The following is a 21477-nucleotide window of genomic DNA, read 5'->3' as shown; positions in this document are numbered from 1 at the left end:
ACTTAGTGAACATACATGCATATATGTTAAAATGCTAATGTGTAAATTAATACCCAGTATAGCACTTTATTTATTTATTTATTTTTTTTAATTTTTATTTATTTATGATAGTCACAGAGAGAGAAAGAGAGAGAGGCAGAGACACAGGCAGAGGGAGAAGCAGGCTCCATGCACCGGGAGCCCGACGTGGGATTCGATCCCGGGTCTCCAGGATCGCGCCCTGGGCCAAAGGCAGGCACCAAACCGCTGCGCCACCCAGGGATCCCCCAGTATAGCACTTTAGATGAATCTGGAGACATAGGAACCACCAGGATTTGCTCTACCATGACAACAAAAATGGACCAAATTACTTTCTTTCAGTGCTCCAGAAGCCAGTTAGGAAAACACAGCACCCCCAGGCAGGTACAGATGAAGAAGAGCCAAAGCAAAGACACTAAGAAAGTTTGTGACACTTGCCCACAACAGCAGCTCACCCTCCCTTACAATTAAAGGCCACCCTGTGAAAAAACGCGTACCTCAGGAGAGAAAGAAACGAGTGACCTGTAGGTTCAGCGATCTGGATTCTTGGCTGCTGCCTGAGGGACTTGTTTCTGTCACGCATGACATGGATGCAGAGGGAACGACAGCACCCTCTGGATGCATTGTGGTGGCTGCTCAGACAAAAGGTGGGTGTTTGTTCAAACAAGAAAGAGACTACAGAGCTGAAGCAGAGGAAGGAATCATGTTAGGCATCGGACTCTTAATTTCGGGTCAGATCATGGACATGATCCTTCAGATGGTCTCTGAACTCTGTACTTGAAAACTGTCATCCTGGGGCACCTGGATGGCTCAGTCGGTTCTGCGTCGGGCTACCCATAGGCAGCCTGCTTCTCCCTCTCCCTATGTCTCTGCCTCTCTCTCTGTGCCTCTGAGGAATAAATATATAAAATTAAAAAAAAATTTTAAAAAAGGGGGTTACTATGACACTAAGTGTGGAGTAACATTGAAACCCACCAGATGGAGGTCTGATTGAGAGCCTCCAATCCCAGAAGTAAATATCTCTCTACAGGAAGGTGAGAGCCTTCCCTGTCCATTGGAAGCTAATGTGATGTGGGCCTGGAGCTAAGGATCAAAAAGGTATGCTGATCCATTTTTGTTGCAAAAAGCTGTTTCTGTTAAGACATAAGGACAGGACCACAGGAGGGCAGAAACACCTGCAGTATCTTTTTGAAAAGCCAATCATTATATAATTTAAGGAAGGGGCAAAGATAAACGGAGTTTCTAAAGAGACTTTCATATATTAAAGACTTACAGGGGGATCCCTGGGTGGCGCAGAGGTTTGGCGCCTGCCTTTGGCCCAGGGCGCGATCCTGAAGGCCCGGGAATGAATCCCACGTTGGGCTCCTGGTGCATGGAGCCTGCTTCTCCCTCTGCCTGTGTCTCTGCCTCTCTCTCTCTCTCTCTTTCTGTGTGACTATCATAAATAAATAAAAAGTTTTATTTAAAAATAATAAATAAATTAATAAATGAGATAGTTTTTGCACATCCTTCAGTAAACCTAAGATCTTTAGGAAATATAAGAAGGAAAGTATGAATTTTATAGGGAGAAGTCTGGCAGAGAGGAGCAAGCCAAGGAAAGGAAGGTAACATTAGCTGTAGGAAACAAACTAGTAGCAGTGCCTAAAGAGATGGGGGAACAGAGGGCTAGCTGAGGACAAATGATGAGCCAGGGCCAGCACATTGACAAGTCCTTGAAACAGGCAGAGGGACATTCCTCTCTGGACTCAACTGTCTTGATGGTCACACTTTGCCTAGGGCAAAAGGCAATCTTTGCCTGACCCCCCAGGAGCCTGTTAGTCTACTTTAACCTTTGAAAATTCTTTAGAAATTTCCTTTATTTCTACACCCCCAAGGTAGGTGTTGGCGATCATACCCCCAGCACAACACCCACAGTTATCCATCAGAAGGGGCTCATGACTCAAGTTTTTTTTTTTTTTTTTAAAGATTTTATTTATTATTCCTGAGAGACACAGAGAAAGAGGCAGAGACACAGGCAGAGGGTGAAGCAGGCTCCATGCAGGGAGCCGGATGTGGGGCTCGATCCCGGGTCTCCAGGATCAAGCCCTGGGCCGAAGGCAGGCGCTAAACCGCTAAGCCACCCAGGGATCCCCCAAATACAATCTTCAAAAATAAAAAATAAATACAGTTTTGGTGGCTTATTGGAAGCCCCGTTGGAGAGAAGGGAAAGAAGGTGATGGGGGAGAAGTGTTCTAAGATCGAGCCTTGGGTATTAGATTTGAAAAGGTTTTTAACAATAAGTGAAACCACGAGGCAGAAATATCAGAGCTAGAGGAATCAACACTTGCAATCTCCAAATGCAGGGAATTTCGGGCCAAAAAGGCACTGCGGCCTCTAAGCTGGGACACAAGGCTTACCTGAGACCCCGCCATCTCTGCTCCGTCCACCTCGGCCTCTAGCGAGCTCTCTCACAAGATCTCCGTGGAGGAGTCCCAGCTGCATCAGGAGAACACACCTTTAAAGGCAGCCAAGTCTCTCCACCTATAAACTGCTCCCCTGCAGGCAGGACTTTGAAATGCACAAAAAGCCCAACTTCCTAGTCCTTTGGGTGTGGAGCTGTTGAGAAGCTGTGAACTCCCAGTTGGAAATCAGGAACTGATTTTTCCTTCTCTGCTTCCAGGGCCCTCCCCTCCCCCAGATGCTCACAGATTTAGCTACAGCCTAGGCCCCGTGTGCTGTGGCCCTAACCCTCCTGACTCGGGTAGTGGAGACCATTACCCCTCCTAAGGCGAAGCCTGCTCTCAATTCTCAGAAATTAAAAGGAAGCCTTTCTACTTAACTGTGGCCTCACTTAGAATCACCTGGAGCACTAACTTAAAACAACGCTGTTGTTTCCACCATCAATTGACAGAATCCGAGGGGGAAGAACTTTTTTTTTTTTTTTTTTAGATTTTATTTACTTCTTCATGAGAGACACAGAGAGGCAGAGACGGGCAGAGGGAGAAGCAGGCTTCTCGCAGGGACCCCCATGTGGGACTCGATACTGGGACTCTGGGATCACGTCCTGAACCAAAGGCAGACAGACACCCAACTGCTGAGCCACCCAGGCGACCGGGGATGATCTATTTTGATACTCCAGGAAACATCTGGGGAGGTGACCGGCAAAGCACCGCAGCCCAGGCTGTGCGGTTACCAGATTTAAATCCACGCCTTCTTCACTGATAAGAGTTTCTCAAGATTTACATCTTCTCCCTCTTCCTGCAACGGAAAGGGAGATACTCTTAGGAAAGGACCTTTCCCTTACAAATGCAAATATCTCTTCCTTAAAGAACCGTTGGGTGTCACACCTTTTCCTGTGTCTTCTGTTTCTTTTTCTTTTTCAAGATTTTATTTATTTATTTGAGAGAGAGAGAGGGAATGGAAAGGCAGAGCACAAGCAGGCAGAGAGGCAGAGGGTCAGAAGCAGGCTCCTCCTTTACCAGGGAGCCCAACCCGGGACTGAATCCCAGGACCCTGCTTCTCCCTTTGCCTGTGTCTCTGCCTTTCTGTCTCTCTCTCTCTCTCTCTCTCTCTCACATGAGTAAATAAATAAATAAATTCTTCTTAAAAAATAAAAACTGCCTATAATTTTTTTCACCAAAAGATGGGTTTATTTTTTTTTAATATTTTATTGATTTATGACAAACACACACACACAGAGGCAAGACGCAGGCCGAGGGAGAAGCAGGCAAGTCCAGGGAACAAAGAGAGGCGTGCTTGGTTTGAGGAGACAAGGCTTAAGTTGAGAAGTCTGTTACAGAATAAAAATTATTTCTGGTAAAATGGTTTTAAGGTGGGTTTTCACTGGTGAGGCTGTTGCCTGGGAGGGATAAGAAAAGCATCTCTTCCTTTGGTTGCAATAGTAGGTATAAACCGCTCCCAAGGTCAAGCTTGTGTAAGGTCAAGATCTTCCCTTCCTGTTGGAACTGCCATTGACTATGAGTGATAGGGCTTAAGATCTCCCTCTGCAAAAACCTCCTGACTCCATTTTAGTGAGGGTTCCAATTACTAACTTTCAATCAACATTTAATCAATATCTCAACATTTCCTTCACTCTCAGTATTGGGCAGCAAACATTCTCATCCTCAAATGATGATGTTAACCTTGTTTAGGATTCCATGTGATTTCATACTAAATTTTTTTTTCTGTGTGTGCTTTATTTATGTCAACAAAATATCCTCCATTTAGTGTGGGCCAAGCCCAGACTGCTCCATGATGGACCACTTTGGCAGAAAGATGATTTTGACTGAAAAAGCAATCAAAATGGGGCAGATTCAGGAAATGTCGTTTTCACCCCCTTCACGGACTAAAAAGAATTTAGAGAGAGAACCTATCCCAGGCTGAAAGCTATCACCATATGTAACTACATTATTATATAAACTAAGTTTGAGAAACAGGGAGGAACATAGTTAGGCCTGTTTGAGAAAAGTTCTCTATGGCCTATTATTTTTGAGTGGCCTAGATGATATTTGTTTATCAAATATTTCCTCGTTTTCTTCTTCCCTGTGAGTTGAATTTCTTCCCTTGGAGTTCCCAGACTTCAACCTTCGTCTCAAAGACATATATCCATTACTTTGCCAGTCTTTACAACACTCCGTTCTGTGGGGAGTATCCATATGTATGGTTTAAATTTGATTCCTGTTTATCTTATGCCAATTTGATTCTTAGTCAATAATAAGAACATCTTCAGATGTTCTGGTTTATGCTTTTGTATGTTTCTCCAATCAATATTTAGCTCCTATTTTATACAACCAATGTTAAGGAAGAAAAAGAAACAGAAAGGCGGTGCCCGGTATCTACATTCTCAGGGAAAATATGAAACACTTAGTACCAACTGTGAGTGTTATGAGAGTTCACTAAAGTACTATGAAGATTAACTCAGAAGCTCAACCACTGAGCCACCCGGGTACCCACTACCATTCTCTTTTTTTAAAAAAGTTATTTATTCATGAGAGACACAGAGAGAGAGAGAGTCAGAGACATAGACAGAGGGAGAAGTAGGCTCCTCGCAGGGAGCTCAATGTGGGATTTGATCTCAGATCCTGGGATCATGCCCTGAGCCAAAAGTAGATGCTCAACCGCTGAGCCACCCAGGAGTCCCCACTACCATCCTTTTTATGAGGAAAATGTTCAGCCGATATTGGCCCAATCCACAGTGCCCCTCCCATCAAGATTCAAATAGATCCTCGAAAGACCTGTCTAGAATTAATCAATACCCTACACCTAAAGCAGCCCTTCAGGGCATCAAGCACATAACAGGATTACAAGGCTCAGGGCCTCCTTCTGTCCTAAGTCACTTCCTATAACATCCCTATTTTACCTGTGAGAAAACCCAAAGTCTGAGGATGGAGGTTTTCCCAGTATTTCTGAGAAACAAATAACATTGTTTTCTGTCTGCATCCGGTTGTTCCTAACCCTCATGTACTAGTGACATCCATTCCCATTGAAAGCAAATTTTTCACTGAAACTCATCTATGCAGTTCATTTCTTTCCTTTCTTTTTTTTTTGAAGATTTTCTTTATTCATTCATGAGAGACACAGAGAGACAGAGAAAGAGGCAGAGACACAGGCAGAGGGAGAAGCAGGCATTATACAGAGAGCCTGACCTGCGACACGATCCAGGGTCTCCAGGATCACGCCCTGGGCTGCAGGTGGCGCCAACCACTGCGCCACAGGGGCTGCCCTATGCAGTTCATTTCTAAGTATTCCAGTTGATAAGGGTAGCCAGTTTCTTTTTGCCTTCACTTCGGAGGAATGGCAATACACCTGGTCAATAATGCCTCCAGGTTACATGGTAGGTCCTTCCTGTTTGTCACAAATCTTAAAGGCTAATAAGAATGACATAAAGTTTTCTGCAAGCTCTTCTTTGTTATGATGTGTAGGTCATTTGGTTCTTTGCTCCCTTCTCAAGCTACTTTACATGCAGACATTATCTATCCCTTAAAACTTTTGCCCGAAGTAGACTTAAAGTCCCCCCCCACTCCCCCCCAAATACCCTACAGGTTGCTCACACTTAGCTTAGATATTTAAGGTACCTGTTCTCAGAATAGGGACTAGATTTGGATTTGGGCAGACTTCAGGGCATCCTGAATTTCCCCAAACTTAAAACTAAGCAGCAACTTTGAGGATTTCTTGGACTTTGCTAGTTATTGTCAAAGTTGGATTTCAAACTTCTGTTTCAGATCTCTGTCTGTATATGTTTACATAAAAAAAAAAAGACTAACCTTAACTCTATTATTTAGAAAGGAGAGAATGACATAGCCTTTGAGACTGTAGAATAAAATAAAATAAAATAAAATAAAATAAAATAAAATAAAATAAAAAGTCTAAAAGAGTCCCTACCTTCAGATATCCTAATTATCAAGTTCCCTTTTTCTTCTTTGGATATAAGGGGGAAGGAAAACACCTTGGAGTGCTCAGTCAGAAACATAGGGACAAAAATATTGCCCACAGGCAATTATAGCCATCAACTGGACCATGTGGCTTGGTGATATCCTCCTGGCCTCAGAGCCATTTCTGCTACTGTCTTTTAGGTAAGACCACTGAAGAAATAGTCACACGGTCCCCTAGAACAACCTACAGTGCTCCCAAACTGCAGGGAATAAACTCTTGTATCCAAGTGACAGGTCTAAAGAAAGCACCAGGGTACCTTGGTGGCTCAGATGGCTACGTGTCTGCCTTCAGACTCACGTCCTAATCCCAGGGTCCTAGGATCAAGACCCTCAACCTGCTCCCTGCTCGGTGGGGAGTCTGCTTCTCCCTTCCATCTGCTACTCCCCCTGCTCATGTTCTCTCTTTCTCTGTTGCAAATTTATACATAAAATCTGAAAAAGAGAAGAGGAAGAAAGAGAGGAAGAAGGGAAGAACCAAACCCTGACTGGACCTGCACACCATCTGGTGATCTGAGGGAAAAGGTTTCCCTGAATTGAAGCAGACAATATCTGGAGACACAGATTTCCCTGGATGGACAGGCACATCATTTTCTCACTGGGGCTTCTTCTAACTCTATTGTGGAAAGAAAGTGCCCTCAACATATACTTCCCAATGTCTTGCAGGAGGCAGAAACCTTTATTTATGACCTTTTTGGAAGAAGCCTCATTATTTATGACCTTTTTGGAAGAAGCCTCATTATGATTCGATGCACATTTCTGAAGGTTTAGAAGGTGCAGATTTCGCAGAGTTTCTCTCTTAATGAGCTACCAACCCACTCTGGATTTTTGCTGTTGTTGTTAAAGATTTATTTATTCATGCGAGACACAGAGAGAGAGAGAGGCAGAAGGAGAAGCGGGTTCCCCACGGGGAGCTAGATGTGGGATCGATCCCAGGATCCCGGGATGAGGCCTGGGCCTAAAGCAGATGCTCAACCTCTGAGCCACCCAGGCATCCCATATTCTTTTTTCAAGATTTTGTTTATTTACCCATGAGAGGCACAGGAAGAGAGGCAGAGACACAGGCCGAGGGAGGAGAAGCAGGCTCCATGCAAGGAGTCCGATGTGGGACTCCATCCCTGGACAGGGATCATGCCCTGGGCTGAAGGCAGGCGCTCAACCTTTGAGCCACCCAGACAGCCCTCAACTCTGGATTTGATTTGACTTGATTAATTTTTATCTCTTTAAAGTTTGCATTTATTAATTTAAGAGAGACACACAGAGAGAGGCAGAGATGTAGGTAGAGGGAGTCCCACGTCGGGCTCTCTCTCTGTGCCTCTCATGAATCAATCAATCAATCAATCAATTAATCTTTAAAAAACATCCTAAGATATAACACAAATGATGATTGAAACAAAAAAATTTCAATGATATAAAAGACTGAGAAATATTAGCTGTTTTCTTTATAGCATTCTGAACATATGTTCAGATTGTGAATAAATGACAGAGACATAATCATCCACAAATAGATTTATAAATTTTGTGCCATTGAGAATAGGTCCTAAGTCATCAAGACAATATTCTACTCTATCAATTTTAATGTGTGTAGTAGTTTTGAAAAGTTTAGCACTCAAACCTTTCTTGCATCAGAGAATACAAACTGGGAAGTAACCTTACAACGTAAGGAGTTTGCTCAAGCCTTTAATTATTGCTCAGACTTTCCTTGGTATCACAGTATAAATACCTGGGGGGAAACCCCACAAATGCAGAGAATATAAGCAAAGCCTTTAAACAGAACTACAACCTAAGCAAACACTTGAACAATTGTACATTCATACTGGGAGAAATCCTAAAAATGTAAAAGACTGTGGCAAAATGTTTGTTTGGATTTCAAGTCTCCCTCGATGGAGGACAATACATGCAGGGGAGAAGCCCTACAAATGTAGAGAATATAGCCAAATCATTAACTAGAGCCACCACCAGTATAAATTAGAGAATACAGCCTGGAGACACCTGGAGCAAACGTAAAGAATGTGGTAACGTCTTCACCCCGAAATTGACACTTCCTCAACATCAGAGAGTGCTTACTACATAGAAACCCTAGAAATGAAGAGGGAAAGATCTTTATTTTCAATATATATTTTGGGGGCAGCACGGGTGGCTCAGCAGTGTAGCGCCCCCTTCAGCCCAGGGCCTGATCCTGGAGCCCGGGATGGAGTCCCACATCCGGCTCCTTTATGAAGCCTGCTTCTCCCTCTGCCTGTGTTTCTGCCTCTGTGTGTGTGTCTGTGTGTCTCTCTCATGAATAAATAAAAATCTTAAAATAATATATACATATTAGAAAAAACAGGTTTATACACCATAAAAACATTAAAGATGTTCAAAACATTAAAGATGTCATAAGATGACAATCTATGTAATGAAAAAAAAATCCCAGTAAGTATCAGGTTAACAGCAGAATGTACTAAGCCTATAGCACTTTTAAGAGATTAATCTGGTCCAGCTTTTTACTGCAAACTTGCAGGATTCTACATCTTTTATGTCATCCTTTCTTTTCCTGTAGTGCAATAGAAGCAGGGCAAGTTAAGGAGGTTTTTCTCAGTCATAGGAGTGTAGCTACCTGTTGGTCATACTTTGTTTCTTGTTTTGAAAAAATTATATATTTAATCTTTAGACACACACCCACAGAGAGAGAAAGAGAGAGAGAGAGAGAGAGGGAGAGGCAGAGACACAGGCAGAGGGAGAAGCAGGCTCCATGCAGGGAGCCTGATGTGGAACTGGATCCCTTTGATTTCTTTGATCCCAGGACTCCAGGATCCCACCCTGGGCCGAAGGCAGCCGCTAATGGCCAAGCCACCCAGGGATCCCCTGGTCATAACTTTCAAGTGGAACCTGACACACCTTGGGAGCCTTTGAAATATTTTCTCTATGGTTTGGGATAGAGACTTCTTTCCTAGTTTCTCTTTTTGTTTGAAAGATTTTATTTATTTATTCACTAGAGACACACACACACAGAGGCAGAGACACAGGCAGAGGGAGAAGCAGGCTCCTTGCAGGAAGCCTGATGTGAAACTTGATCCCAGGACCTTGGGATCACAACCTGACCCAAAGGCAGATGCTCAACCACTGAGCCAGAGAGGTATCCCTCTTTTCTAGTTTCACTGTGTCCAGCGGTGTGTCCATCGGCAACTCTGGCCCCTTGGATGTCTTCTAGGCCATCACCATCAGTCCCCAGATTCCAGGTGTGTGAAGCTTTAAGTCACAGCCATAGTTTCCGTTGGCTGCTCCAACATCCTGTGCCAGATTCTACATGAGCAGATAAATACCACAGTTCCCATATGTCTATTGGGCAAGAAGCGCAACAAATACATCGCAAACATTATAGGCTTTGGCTCTTGTTCTGCTATACATTGTATGGAACACATAGACTAACTCCATGCAGCATTCAGATGTTCCTCAGATGTTTCATGTGTAGGACTCATTCTGGTTGTCATTCTGTGCACTCACAAGTAAAGGCCAACACCTTCATAGGAACAATATCTCACCAAGATCTTCTCTGAGATGACAGCTACCCCAAGGATTCATGTCCTTGAGAGTATGTTTGTCAATTTTTATACCCCTGTCTGCCATCATTGTAATTTTTCTTTTTCATTAGATCATGTGGAGGGAAGTGAACAACACTGACCAAACAGGTGTCCAGATATAAACAGATAGAACCTGTTTCTTTCTGTGGCATCTGGTCACAAGAAAACCAGATGAAGGGACACCTGGGTGGCTGAGCGGTTGAGTGTCTGCCTTCAGCTCAGATTGTGATCCCAGAGTCCTGGGATGGAGTCCCACATCAGGCTCCATGCAGGGAGCCTGCTTCTCTCTCTGCCTATGTCTCTGCCTCTCTCTATGTGTCTATCATGAATAAATAAATAAAATCTTTTTTAAAAAAGAAAGAAAAACTGATGAAGACTCATGATACAGAACATCCAGAAAATTTAGGTTAGAGCAAGTGGGTACCTTGCTGAATTCAGGATTGTGGAGTCATTGTGAGGAAGAGGTGGTACACAGGGAACTTTACTTCAGTTGGGCCAGTTCCCCATCTGTGTTATCCTGTGAGTTCTGGTGTCATCCCTGATGGATCATCCATGGACCAAAGACTTTTTTATTAGCATGGCAGCAGCATTTATTTGACATTCTTCTTAAGGAAAGCTTTCTAATATACGCATCCCAGAAAACTCTGTTTATGTTAAGTTGCTTTTTCTTTTATTTTATAAAATAGAAATAAAAGAGACTAGACCAGACTAAATTAATATGAACTGTGTGTGGTGAATTACTTTGGACAGGCTTAGCAATGATAGAGGCAGAGCTATCAGACTCTACCACCAGATCCCTCCCTAGCCCAAACCAGATCTACCCCCTTCTGAGGCTGTGTCCAGGTCTGGCCTAGCTCTGGGATCTCTTCCCTTCCCAGGACAGATGAGAGGAGATCAGATTCTGAGTGGTCTTCCTTTCATCTCTTCAAGGCAGGTGCTCACAATTCCCCAAACCCACAATATGATAAATGGGAGCAAAGGACTATAAATCTTAGTAACTTCATTTGTGCTTTTTTTTTTTCAATATATACTTGTTAACTAATTGTTTGAAAGATTTTATTTATTCACTCATTAGAAAACACAGAGAGAGAGAGAGAGAGAGAGAGAGAGAGAGACAGGCAGACACACAGGCAGAGGGAGAAGCAGGCTCCATGCAGGGAAGCTGAATTGGGACTCAATCCCAGGTCTCCAGGATCACACCCCGGGCCGAAGGCAGTGCTAAACCGCTGAACCACCCGGCTTCCCTTCATTTCTGTGTTTAACATTAAATCCTGTGCGTCATGACCCTTTCATCTAGATTCCTATTTTCCATTCCTGGAGATTCAGTAGTTACTCAATTTACAAAATATAAATATCTATACATAATGACCTGATTAAAAAACAATGCAGCTGATTAATATCCTTCTGACCTCCTATAGTTAGGATACTTTATTAGATATTTTTAATAAATTTGTGTTGAGAACTCCTAAGATATACTCTTTCAGCAAATTCCCAATATAATAGACATAGAATTACGTGTAGTCTCCAGATTTCCAGAATCTGTACATCCTGTATACCTGAAATTTTGTACCATTTGACCAACATCCCCTATTTTGTCCTCAGTCATCTCCTGACCATCACAATTGTATTCTATCCTTTATAAAACAGCTTTTATTTATTCATGAGAGACAGAGAGGCAGAGACATAGGCAGAAGCAGGCTCCTTGGAAGGAGCCCTATCTGGGACTTGATCCTGGACCCCAGGATCACATCCTGAGCAAAGGCAGACACTCAACTGCTGAGCCACACGGGCATCCCAACTGTACTCTATTCTTATGAGTTCAACGCAGATTCCAGGTATTATTGAGATAATACAGTATTTGCCGTTTTGTGTGGCTTATTGTTATTGCATAACATCCTCAAGGCTCACCTACTTTGTCCCAAATGGAAGCCTGTCGTTTTTTTAAAGGCTGAATTTTGGATACGGATATCTATAGATAGATAGACATAGATATTATAGACGTTATATAGTACGTATGACATGTAATAGATTCTGATATATTTGTATATCGTAAACAATATTATATTATAGTAGATAGAGAGGGATATAGCTATATCACATTCTCTTGAACCACTCCTCCTGGAAAGCAGAGAAACTACAGGGAGATGACACTTCCTATCTCCTAGAATAACTAAGTTTCAGGAAAATACAAGGTAACCCCAATGTGGAAGAATTAAAATGAATATATATTGCTAACGAGAGTGGACAGACTATAGGAAAACAGGCATATACTTACACAGTCATTTTTCTATCCTGTTAAGAAAATACAAACACAACAATGAGAGCTCTCTGAGCTAATCTTTTTTTTTTCCTCTGAACTAATCTACCTTTTCTCTAGTTTTCCATTTATCCTTATTTCACCCCTATAATCTACAAACTTTTTTTCTTAATCAATAGGGAAACAGAAGATGAAGCACATAGGGGGAGCCCAGTATCTACATCTTCATCGTTGTTATATGACACCTAGGGGAGCCCTGGTGGCGCAGCGGTTTGGCGCCGCCTGCAGCCTGCGGTGTGATCCTGGAGACCCAGGATCGAGTCCCACATCGGGTTCCCTGCATGGAGCCTGCTTCTCCCTCTCCCTGTGTCTCTGCCTCTCTCTCTCTCTGTGTCTATGAATAAATAAATAAATCTTATGAAAAAATAAAGGACACCTAATGCCCAGCTTGGATGGTGTAACGGGGACGAAATCGCATCGTAAATGTGAAGTTGCCAACATGGTGCACTGTAACTTCCTTGTGATCACCGTTACTTCCTTGTGAACAAAATTCATGCTCAATCAACATTGCAGTAACCTATACACGTTGTTTTCCACACAGAGACTTGCTCAGACATCAGCACATTGACTAGACTCCCTCTGTGAACTCCAAAATGCGAAGAAAGAATGTGGTTCCTCATGGTGGTGATTGGCGTTCTTTATTGGGAATCCACAACAGAGGAAACTCAGGACAGAGAAAAGTAAATAGTAGACTCTTTGCTGGGAACTCACCAGGAGTTGTTGGGGTTGACATAAGACGGTGTGGGTAGGGTGCTCAGGTGCACAGGCACCCTGTGCCTGCATTCTCTAGTGTAGAGCCACTAAACATGGGTCTATTTGGTTAAATTAAAGGTATGGACTATTAGTGGATATCCCAGGAATGGAAGGTGGCGGGCTCCGATCCACTTCTACTGATGTGAAAATGCCAGTTTCATGCAGCATTGGTTAAGGAATGCAATGTCACTGACAATGAGTGTGATAGGACAATATTTATGTAAACCAACCATTACGTAATTATGTTGAACCCAGTACAAAATATTTTAGTGTCTATGTGTTTTATACTCTGAAATTGCAGAACAGAAGCCCTCCCCCAACCTCACAACCTGTATGTCTGAGGGACAAACTATTACTGACTGGGGATACTTCATGGGCATTTTTAAACTTTATTTAGATATTTCTCATTATACAATTGATGATATGCCTACGTGTATGTTTGCTATCGCTATCTTAACCAATTGCAAGTATTAATGAGGTCCTAAAAACAGAATTCTGTTTTTAAAGTCTGAATTTCATTGAGCTTAACTGGGCTTTCTGTTTAGGGCGCTAGAAGCTTAAAATCAAGGTTTCCACATGATCTCCTCCATGGTCACAACTTGTGCGTGGTATCCTCAAGGGAGACAGAGGATGTTGAGTCTCCCTGTTTACTCAAAATTTTATCCGTGGTCCTTTACTGCCACAATTCAACTGAAGGAACTACTAGGCATTTTATATAAGTAAGGTTATTGCCTCATGGCTGGAATTACAAACTTGACAGTTTTGAACAAAGTACAAATAAAGCAATTAATGAGTAGGAGAATGAATTAGTGACCTCCAAATGTACCCCTGCAATTTCTACCACCCCCAGCTCCAACTCTCCCTTCCTTCCTCTTTATCCCCCATTGTGACCTTAAGGTCTTCACCTCTGTGACTTTTACATTTCCGTGAAAACTCTCTCTGCAAAGGACTCTCCTAGTCTTCATTGCTCTTCTAAGTCCATGAAGTGTGTTTCAGACCTCTATACCAATAAACCCTTCTTGCCTGATTCTAGAGCTCTCTTCCTTCCATTGTCCCAAACCTCCATGTATTCTTTCCTCCTCCTCCAATGCCATTTGTCTCTTCCCCACCCAATTCCAATGATTTTAGCCCATTTATCGTGTCTCTTATGTCCATTATCAATATCTGACCCATCATTTAACAGAGTCCTTAGTTTCCTCATGACCCTACTCTCATTACCCACAACCCTACACTCCCTGACTTTCTCATGGACCCTTTGGCCTACTGACGCCCACTCTTCTCCCAGCTCTGATGATCCCCCTCCACCCACATACTCTCTGTTCCCCAGGTATCATCTGTTCTCCCCATCCTTCATCTCTCATTGCAACACTGAACACTCCCAGGACTGCATTCACAAGTAACTATCCCCCTTCCACCTATATGTTCTTTAACCCATCACAAGCAATAAAGTTTGCATATGTCTTTTACCCAACCTTGCCTTTGAACTCCCTTTGCCCATTAATTTGTCATCCACTATCCCCTTCTTTCTCATGATTTCCTTTACCCTCTCATTCCCTTAACACACATAGGCCTCATACCCTTAATGTCCTTGCATACACCCACCCAACCTTAAAATGTGTAGTGCACTTTAACCCCTCAGTGACATTTAACAACCTAGTGCTTTTAGCCGTGTTCCAAGTTACAGAACCTGTCTCAATGTTCAAGTCCTAATCCTCATTGCCTGTAACTGTAACCTATTTTGGGCAATAGGATCTTTGCAGATGTAATTAAGTGTATATGTCATACTGGATTCAGGTAAACCCCAATTCAATTCCTCTTGTCCTATTGAGAAGAGGAAAGTTTGTTTATTATTATTTTTAAAAACATTTTATTTATTTATTTATTCTGAGAGACATAGAGAGAGGGAGAGAGAGAGAGGGAAAGAGAGAAGCAGAAACACAGGCAGAGGGAGAGAAGCAGGGTCCCTGCAGGGAGCCTGAAGTGGGACTCAATCCTGGGACTCCAGGATCTCTCCCTGGGCTGAAGGCAGGGGCTCAACCACTCAGCCACCCAGGCATCCCAAGAGGGAAGTTTACACACACAGTGCTGTGTGATGAAGGGACAGTGATGTGTCTACTAAGGCAAAGAAGATCAAGGATAGCGATAGTCCCCCGAAGTTAGAAAGGAAGACTCAATTCTTGAGACAAAAGGTGGCCCTGCCAACAGCTTGGCTTCAGATGTCTAAGTGCCTCCAGAAATGTGACACAATAATTTTTTGGGTTCTTTAGCACCCAGTTGTAATAATTTGTTACAGCAGCCCTAAGAAACTAACATGGGTCCTGTCTTCTCTTCCCCTGTGGCTGTGTTACCCCAAGCTCCCAGACTCTGTGCATTTCATTTATCCCTGTGCGCTCATTGTTACCGCCTCCCCTGTCCCATATCACTACTTGTCTTCATGCCATGTACCTCAACCTAAAGTGGCACTGCTCATTACTCTTTCAGTGACATATATTGTGAATATGGTCCTTGATGACATTATGAAGCAACATTGTTAAACATCCTACCATAATTCTTTTTTTTTTAATATTTTATTTATTTATTCATAGAGAGCCACAGAGAGAGAGAGGCAGAGACACAGGCAGAGGGAGAAGCAGGCTCCATGCAGAGAGCCCGACGGGGGACTCGATCCAGGGCCTCCAGGATCACACCCTGGACTGCAGGTGGCTTTAAACCGCTGCGCCACCAGGGCTGCCCCTACCATAATTCTTATTTTCTATCTTTTGTACTAGTGCATGCTTGAAAATGCTGTATATTCTCATACCTGTAGTCACATATTCTAACTTAAAAGATTTTGTGTAACTCTTTTTTGAAGCTATTTGCATTTTTCCATTTAGCTTATATTAAAGTTTTACCCCAAAAGACCATACCATTTACTAGACAGTCCATTTAGAGAACATATTACCTGTATATTTCACACTTGATATTAGCCAAAAAGCCAAGAAGCGATTACCTATATATTTCAAGGTGCTTTTTCCTACTCACCTATGACTGTCTTCAGATTCTGAAGCTTCACCACCTGCACTGCCTTAGGTCTCTAGCCTGCTGGCCTTCTTTCCAGACTCCACATTTGCCAGCTCTCACAATCATATTAGCCAATTCCTTACAGGAAATTTATCCCACTATCTATGCAGAGACATATAGAAAGAAAGACATCTATTTCTTTATGTAGTAAACCTATATCTTATCTCTCGGTCTATAGATGTATAGACTAAAAATATGCATAGATGTGTGCATATCTATTCTATTGATTCTTTGGAGAATCCGACTATAGATTTTAGTGTCCATACATTTTTTGCACTCAAAATCAACCTGCTGAACTTAATTGATATTAAATACTATATGTTTTATCTTCCTTTATTTTTTTAAAAATATTTTCTTTTTTATTCATGAGAGACACACAGAAAGAGACAGAGACACAAGCAGGGGGAAAAGCATGCTCCTCAAGGGGAGCCAGGCTGGGGACTTCGTCCTGGGACTCAGGATCACAAGGGAGCCGAAGGCAGACAATCACTCAACCACCCAGGTGTCCCACTATGTTATGTCTAATTTGACAGAACTTCCTTTCGATGTGCTTCTTTGAAAAATTGATTTTCTGTATTATCACAAAAATTAAAAGAGAAAGTCAAATGCCAAATTCCAGTTGAAATCTTCTGTGTGCATGTATGCACATATGTGTGTGTTTAATTAATACCTGAATGTATGCAGTTTTTCATATTTGCCATTAATACGAGATCTTTTGTAAGAATTTCGTATTGGGGTTCCTTCTGTTTAAAAGCTTTATTTGGTATAACTTACATGCCACACAATTTATCCACTTAAGGTGTACAATTGATAGTTTTTTAACTGAGTCATATGTAGGTATAAGCAAACCATTGTCAATTCTAGAACATTTCATTACCTCCTAAGAAACTTCACACTCTTTAGCTGTCACCACTCTCATCTTATCCTCATATCTAATCAATATTCTGCTTACGTTTTTCCAGTTGTCTTCACCTACCATTGACATGACATTATATAAGTTTAAAAGTACAATTTAACTATTATATATAAAAAACATATATATATTGCAAAACATATACCACAGTAAGTTTAGTTAGCATCCATTACCTCACAGTTTACAATTTTGTGTGTTATAAGAATTAATAAGAATTTTTTAGCAATTTTCAGAGAGCCAATATAGTATTATTAATTATAGCCAACATATATTTTATATATCCACCATATTATCTACTCATCTGAAAAGAGACACAAGTCATTTCCAGGTCCTGGCTATTAGGAGTAATGCTATTGCACATTATTTATTTTTCATGTTTATAATTTTTCTAGTTCTGTACTTGTACCTGACTTCCACTTTCATGGAACTGTCGTAGGAAAAGATGCCTGATACGATTTCAATCAAATTTATTAAGACTTGTTTTGTGACCCAATATAAAATTTATATTGGAGAATGCATGTGAGAAAAATGTGTTTTTTGCTGTTGGTGGAATGGTGTAAGTCAATCTGCTAAATATCATTGAAGTCTGGTACTTCCTTATTGATTATCTTGTCCCATATTGAAGGTGCACAATTGAAGTCCCCTGCTCTTGCATTGCTATCTCTTTTTCTGTTCTTGTCTGTTCATTGTTGCTTATATATTTGGGTACTTTTATGTTGGGTACATAAGTATTCTAAAGATTACATGCTTTTGTCGAATTAACTCCTTCATTTTATTTTACTCAGGGAAAGTAGGTTATATTGATTTGAAAAACTGTGAAAGATTACTATGTATCAAATAAAATTCGTTTTTAAAAGTAGGTGACTCCTATGTATCCAACCTTTGACCAAATTGACACCACAATGTAAGCACAAGCAGTATTATGTAGCTCAAGGAGCAAAAAGCAGTAATCAGAGGTAAATGTCCTCTTAATACAGACACTAAATAAATACACAAACCTACAGCTTTAATACAAACTCATAGGTACATGTGCTTAGCCAGCTTTTGCCAACAATAAATGAGTAAATGTTTTATTTTCAATAAATGCACATATAGTATATTAAACCTTTAGTCACATGTAGTTAGTCTAAAAATCAAAGCATAATGTAAGATTTTTCTTATGTGAAGATGTACATTTCAGAAAGAATCCAACATGAACTAAAGTCACAATCAGAAGCACTGTAAAGGTGACCCATACAAAGCCTGTCATTTGCATTGTATACAAAGAATAGCTGCCCAGGAATAATATCAGGAATCTTACGAAGGGGTATTATGATAAGGTACCTGAAAAGACAAGTAAGTTATTTGGAGACTTTAAATAGCAGCAAAGAATGTAAATTAAATTACATGTGAAAAAATCTGCAATGTATAATAGCCAGAGATAGAAAACTGAATATTGTGGGGAAAAGATTGATTAGCCCATACTAGTTGGTTTCAATGAACCATTGGCTACTTCTTCCAGTAATTACCAAGATTATCATTGCAACAATTTTTTTTCCACACACATCAAAATCTGGAAGCAGTAACTCCTTCTCAAATTGTCATTTAGTGTTCTCTTTTTCCCAACCTCAAAGTACAGGAGTAGGTTTTTGACTATTGACTAGCCATTTAGGGGACACAGGAGATAGATGTTCATAAACATTACATAACCGGTAATTGATGTACCTGGAAAAACATCACCAAAATTTTTGGGAAAGTACAGTGTTTTTCATAGGGGTATGACATGAGTTATAAACACACTGTTTGAATCCTACCAAAACTAGAATGGGGGAAATCTTTTTTTCCCAAATGCACCATAATTAAAAACACTGCACGATGTAATCCCTTTATTTTATAATGACCCGTGCAGTGTCTTACTAGTCTTTGACTTAAAGTCTACTTTGATTGATGTAAGCATACCTATCCTCATTTCATCTGGTTTCTATTTGCATGGTATATTTTTTCACACCTGCACTTTCTGTCTGAGTGTGTTCTTAAGGCTGAAGGAAAATATACTTGGGTCTTCTATTGCTTTCCATTCAGGCATACCTTTTAATTGGAGAATTTAGTCCCTTTATATTTAAAGTAAGTAGAGATTAAAGTGTGGAGTTACTGTTGTCATTTTCGTTTCCTGTCTGTTTTAGAAATATTTGCCCTCTTCTTCATTTGCTATTTATCTTTGTGATTTGGTGATTTTCTGTGGGTGTATACTTCCATTATTTTCTCCCTATCTATTATGTATTGACTACAGGTTTTTAACCTCTGGTTACCAAGAGGCTTAAAGAAAGACCTCTTTTAACAGTTGATTTTAACGTCTTAACCGCTTAATTTCCATATAAAACTTTTTCAGGCTTGAGAGAACTCTTAAGAAATATGAATTTCCATCTGTATGCCATCGTAGGGAAGACTTATCTACTCTCTTTGTGGTATCTGTGCCGATTTCCTCATTGGAACCACACCACCTGATGTTGAGAATTCAACTTATAACCACTGCTATTATCAAGATTTGTCAGTATTTTACAGGACTGCCACCTTTTTCTCCTTAAAGACCAACTAGCAAACCATTTTATTTAAACTATCCACAAAGTTTTTTAGTTTTAATGAATGGAGAATGATATTCTGAAAACTTATTTCATGGTAACTTAATGTTATAACCATGAACAGCATCTGCATTTAGATCTTCTTCATATATTCTAAATCATGTTGTTGTTCATCTTCAATGGGAAATGAGGTCTGCATGAGACCCACCTAAGGAAGAAGGGCATCTCATCTTTTTTTTTTTTTAAATTTATTTATTTATTTATGATAGTCACACAGAGAGAGAGAGAGAGAGAGAGGCAGAGACACAGACAGAGGGAGAAGCAGGCTCCATGCACCGGGAGCCCGACGTGGGATTCGATCCCGGGTCTCCAGGATCCCGCCCTGAGCCAAAGGCAGGCGCTAAACCGCTGCGCCACTCAGGGATCCCGGCATCTCATCTTTGATGCAGCAAGTCAGCCATATAATTTCATATACCAACTAGGCATCCATGAATTTTCGAAAGTACAATTTTAGTATATGTGCTGCCGAAGCGAGCACTCGAAAGTACAAAATGCATTAAATGTACTAGTCACCGGGCAGCCCCGGTAGCGCAGCGGTTTAGCGCCGCCTGCAGCCCAGGGCGTGATCCTGGAGACCGGGGATCGAGTCCCACATCAGGCTCTCTGCATGGAGCCTGCTTCTCCCTCTGCCTGTGTCTCTGCCTCTCTCTGTGTCTCTATGAATAAATAAAATCTTAAAAAAAAAAATGTACTAGTCACCAAGCTCACACAGGGTCAGTATAAAACAAGCACATCGAAATTATACCTTTGCAAAAATCCATCCCTTGTATGTTTTGAAGCATAATACATTATCCTCACATTTAACTTTGTACTATTCCTTGTAAGTATTTGATGTAGAGTACTGTCTAAAAAGGGTAACTTATATAGTGCTCTCTATTGATTTGTGACATTTATTGACATTTGATGTTCAATAAGTACATTTCTAAAAATTTATGTCTTTCAACTTACTTTCCTTTCTATAATCTCTGATGTTTTATAAAGTCTATATATAAAAACAAGGTCTTTCCTCATTCATCTGTTTGTAGGTTTTGAATCTAGTACACATTTTGGGATTTTTTTTTTTAATTTTTTTTATGGTAGTCACACAGAGAGAGAGAGAGAGGCAGACATAGGCAGAGGGAGAAGCAGGCTCCATGCACCGGAAGACCAACGTGGGATTCAATCCCGGGTTTCCAGGATCGCGCCCTGGGCCACAGGCAGGTGCCAAACCGCTGCGCCACCCAGGGATCCTGCATTTTGGGATATTGATTCAGGAGTGAATTCCAGTTAAAGGAACTGCAACTTTTACACTTTATGGTTCTATCCTGTATGATAGCTATGATGTTGAGTAAGTCCAGAGTTCTATCTAGAGGTTTATCTGGATGTAATGATGTTGTAATGATTTTCCTCAGATTTTAAGGCTTGAGTACTGGTTAGTGTGCTTGCCAATTCTGTGGTATTTGTAAAATCCTCTCCGCTATACATTTTCTGATCAGGAATCATGGTTTGCCATTGTTGAAAGGCCTTCCCACATTCTTTACACATATTTCATTACTCTCTGTTATGAATTACCCAATGTGGAGTAAGAGTAGAGCAATACTTACAAATCCTCTCATAGTTGCTTCTTCTGCCACTTCTGCTATTTGTGTACTGTCGTTGGGGACCCGATAGTTCTGAGAAGAGGCAGCTGAGGAGATGCTGCCACTCTCAATGGCCGAAGAAATACCCAATGAAGGAATCAAGACTGAGAACAATGATCATAATAATTCAAAGGTGATGGGGCAGGATTGCTTTGTAGTACAGTTAAAGATGAAGAAGTATATACCGCATTTAATAAACTAATGAAAAA

The 21477-nt window shown here is 41.1% G+C and overlaps 2 protein-coding genes across 26 annotated transcripts in view; one reads left to right on the top strand and one right to left on the bottom strand.

Annotated features, from left to right (window-relative positions):
- Positions 1–21477, top strand: part of LOC112643367 (zinc finger protein 420-like) — a 642213-nt gene that overhangs the window by 305005 nt on the left and 315731 nt on the right. The gene's annotated exons all lie outside the window — the stretch shown is intronic.
- The window catches only part of LOC112643408 (zinc finger protein 736-like), a 255589-nt gene that overhangs the window by 95540 nt on the left and 138572 nt on the right, over positions 1–21477 (bottom strand). The window contains exon 5 of one of the 2 annotated variants that reach the window (XR_007409777.1): positions 2415–2493. The exons of the other annotated variant lie outside the window; for it this stretch is intronic. The gene's annotated coding sequence lies outside the window, so the exon portion shown is untranslated. The remainder of the gene's footprint in view (positions 1–2414; positions 2494–21477) is intronic. 2 annotated transcript variants of the gene reach the window in all.

This window comes from Canis lupus, chromosome 1, assembly GCF_003254725.2.
Source record: "Canis lupus dingo isolate Sandy chromosome 1, ASM325472v2, whole genome shotgun sequence".
Taxonomy (NCBI): domain Eukaryota; kingdom Metazoa; phylum Chordata; class Mammalia; order Carnivora; family Canidae; genus Canis; species Canis lupus.
This window is presented reverse-complemented; position numbering and strand designations above follow the sequence as displayed.